We start from the raw sequence: 4,304 nt of genomic DNA on the forward strand, positions 1-4,304 counted from the left end.
AAATGAAACATGGACTTATTGTATGATCCAGCAATTCCACTTTTAGGTATCTCCCTAGAACATTGAAAGCAGGGACTGAAACCTATATTCATCCACCAATGTTTATAGCAGCATTGTTCACAATAGCCAATAGGTAGAAGCAACTCAAATGGCCATCAGTGAATAAATAGATAAACAATATGTGAAATATACATATGATGAAATATGATTCAGCCTTAAAAGGAATGAAATTCTGATACATGCTACAAAATGAATGAACCTTGGAGACCTTATGCTACGTGAAATTAGCCAGACATAAAAGGACAATTCCTATGTGATTCCACTTATACAAGGTACACAGCATAGTCAAATTCAGAGAGGAAGACAGCAGCATGGTAGTCCACATGAACTGGGGGTGGGGAATGGGGAGTTATTGTTTGATGGGCACAAATTTTCAATATGGGAAAGTAAAAGTTTTAGTTACTTTTTGAGATAGATCGTGTTGCAAAACAGTATGAATGTGTTTAATGCTACTGAATTGTACACTCAGAAAGGATGAAAATGGTAAATTTTGAATTATATATATTTTACCACTATTTATAAAAAGTTATTTACCCTTTTTATAATCGAGGAATCAGGCTATGGAGAAACAGCATAAACGTTTAACCTCAAGAGTTTCTGGCATGTGTTCCTTGTTTCTTTGCTTATTCCCTCGTCTAAGAATTTCTTCAACAAGCATTTGCGGATTATTTTATAAATGTAAAACACACTCACCCACACTATGTGCTGGGGGCTTGGGAGAGCCTCAAGGACTCACATTTAGCAGGGAGTGGGGTAGACAGTGGGGGAGAATGGGGATGAAGACCTGGGTATGATGGTACCTCAGAAGGCAGAATGTCATAGGGGCTGATGAAGGTGGAAACGGGGGTTGGGAAGGGCAGGGAAGTGGAGAGTAACTTCTAGGTCGGGAGGCAAGGAGATCCAGAAGGGCTTAGTGCTTACTGCATGACAAGTGGTGTTCTCAGCACTTGGTACACGTTGTCTCATTTTATCCTCATAACCCCTCAGCGAGGCAGGCACTTTTATTATCCTCATTTTGCAGAGGAGGAAGGAGAAGCACAGAAAGGTTAAGACACCTGTCAAAGGACATACAGCTAGTTTTAGCAAACATGCAGTTGGGTGGGTGGTGCTCAAGGATCTTTAAGTCACTGAGTTCAGCAGGAACATGGGATGATAGAAGGGAAGTGGTATAAACAATACAGGAAGTTATTAGGGTCAGATCCTCTTAAATCTTCAATGCAGAATGATAGGGTGGACACGGCTTTAATAATTGAGTGAATCAGCCAGATGCAGTGGCTCATGCCTGTAATCCCAGTACTTTGGGAGGCTGAGGCAGGAGGATTGCTTGAGACCAGGAGATGGGAGACCAACCTGGGCAAAACAGTGAGACACTATCTGTACAAAAAAATTAAGAAAAAAATTAACTGAGTGTGCCTGTGGTCCTAGCTATTCAGGAGGCTGAGGTGGGATGGTTGCTTGAGCCTGGGAGGAAGAGGCTGCAGTGTGCTGTGATGGTGCCACTGCACTCCAGGCTGGACAACAGAGCAAGACCCTGTCTCAGAAAAGGAACCTGTCAAAGGTCACACAGCTAGTTTTAACAAACATGCTGCTGGGATGGGGGCTGACCTCCATGCTCAGAGATCTTTAGATCACTGAGCTTAGAAGGAACGTAGGATGATAGAAGAGAAGTGGTAGAAACAAGGTGTTAAAGCCAGATCCTCTTGGATCTTCAATGCAGGATGACAGTTAGACACTGTTTTAATAATTGAATGAACCAAGTTACACTATCATCTGTTCTAAAAGGAATTAGGGAAGGAGTAGCTAGTGGGAATCTTTGTGGAACAGGTAAGGGAATGGGAGGCCAGTGGCTGGGAAAACAGGGGTTTAGAGTCAGGAATGGTGGTGTTCAGTGCTTAAGAATGATTATGAATGTTCACCACATAATTTCAGGAGGTGGGGCTCACTTGGGACATCTTGAAGGTGGTAGCCAGTGCCACCTCCTGATATTCATGCCCTTAAGGAGATCCCTCTCATACTGAACAGAGATGATCTGTGTACCCAATAGGACATGGGGTAATGATGGCATACAACTTCCAAGGCCAGGCATACAAGGTGTTGTGGCTTCCATCTTACCTCAATGGATCACTTGCTTTGCAGGCAGCTGACAGCCATGTTGTAAGGATGCTCAAGCAGCCCTACGTAGAATTCCAGGTGGTGAGGAATTGAGGTCTCCTGCCAACAGACATGGGAGTTAGTCACCCTGGAAATGGATTTTCCAACCCCAATTTAGCCTTCAGGTGACTGTAGCCCCACTGACATCATAACTGCAGCCTTATGAGAAAGCCTTGGACTTATATTACTCCAAATTCCAGCTCTCAAATTCCTGACCTAGAGAAATTGTGTGAGAGTAAATGTTGGTTGTTTGTTTAAGCCACTATATTTTGGGCTTAAAAGTTACCCCAAAGGTAATTTTTTATATAATGCAGACGAAATAAATAGCTACTGCAATAGCCAAATCGACTCATTCTTTGTCCTCTGTCTAGATAATAATGTTTCTTTCAGAATGAAAAAAAATGCATGGGTTATTGGTCATCGAACTGTAAGCTTAAGGAATATTTCATTCCAGCAAGGAGTAGAAGAAGCTCGCAGAATAATTCCTACATGCTGACACTCTTGATACTGTACTCTGCACTTCTTTAATGCATGGTTTCTCACCCTGGGCTGCCAGCTGCCTCACACAGATGTGACTGTGCCCTCTGGGTGAAGGGGACCTTCAAGGGCCAAAGGAAGGCATCCATGGAGAAAAGATAACATATAATGCTGGATAGAGATGGTATAGCAAAGAAATTCATTTCCAGAACTGCAGGTGCGTTCCCACCAGGATCCCTTAGCGCGCCCTCACTGACCCATGAGCTCCTTGGGGATAGGGGCCGAGCCTCATTTTCTTTATGGCTGTGTTGTTTAATCTTGGGTAGTGCACGACTGTGGACTCAACCAGAACCTGGTGATGGACGATACAGTGGTCTCCAGTTGTTTTGCTGTTATGAAGAATGCTTCCAAGAATGTCTACTGAAAAGTTTTGTTTAGTGTATCCATAGTGTAAAATCCTGTTAATAGACATCCACGTAGGGTGCTCTAGTTCCTCACTTTCTGAAGTTGGGGAGATACCCCTTATGGTAGGAGACGCAGGGGTCGTAAGGGGAGGGCAGCAGGGAGATAGACACCTCCTCCAGAGGACATTCTTGCCCTGAGGCAGGGAGATGGAAGACAGGCTTCCTGGAGTTCCTTCCTCATTGCCAGCCCCCAACTCTGGGTCACGTTTTAAGTAAACAAAGGCTGTTAGGAGGGGGTGGAGCCAGGTGGAGGGGCTTGTTCGGCTTGGGCAGGACTGCCAGTCGCACACCGTTGCCAATCCTGGCTCTGCGGGGTGTGCGGCCGGTCCCAGTTTTGAGCCCTCCTCTTCGCCCTCTGCTTCCGGCCTTTCCCTCTGCAGTGCCCCCGAGAGGCCTGATGGTGTCACCAGAGCGCACTTCTTCCTGGAAGCGGCCTGGGCCCTAGAGAAGCGGCCACGAAAGACCTGCGTGGACGGGGCGCCCATGGCACCTGGAGAGGAATCGGAGGCAAAGACACGACGAGAGTGTTCTGAGCCGAGAACACAGGAAGGAGTTCTGGCCCAGGGTCATGAGACGTCCTTGTCCCCGTTTTTCTCTGTTGGGTTGAGTTTTGAGAAGCCATTCATTGCCAGGAGCGAGAAACATGAGACTGAGGCCAAATGTATCACAGTTTGGGGCTGAGTTTTCTGTCTCCCCCCTTCCTCCCTCCCACTCTGTGCTCACACCCCTCTCAGAATGCGCCTTTGGCCCAGCAATCTGGCCTCCCCAGTCTTCTTCTGAGCGCTGGTGGGCACCGCTGGAGGAACAGGAAGAGGACTTGGGCAGGCGCCAGCCCGGAGCAGTCTGCGCAAATGTGACTCTAAGGCGCACAGCGAGCGCTCCGGGACAGCCGCAGCCACACGGGCCACGGCGGGCAGTTGCTGCCCCTCCCTACCCAGCAATTAAGCCTAGCCTGTAACTACGGCGTGGGCCGGTGCTGTCTGGGGTTTTCTTCCCGGGCAGGTTGTGTGCTCAGGGCCCCAGGGGAATCTGGGATAAGACGCTGGGGGCGCTGCCGTGGGAAAGGCCAAGGGACACCGTCTGGACGGGTTCCCTGAGACCACGTGCTCTAAGCCCCGAATCTGATCCCAGGCAGGGTGCCCTGCCTCTCCC

Source organism: Callithrix jacchus, chromosome 20 (genome assembly GCF_049354715.1).
Source record: "Callithrix jacchus isolate 240 chromosome 20, calJac240_pri, whole genome shotgun sequence".
Taxonomy (NCBI): domain Eukaryota; kingdom Metazoa; phylum Chordata; class Mammalia; order Primates; family Cebidae; genus Callithrix; species Callithrix jacchus.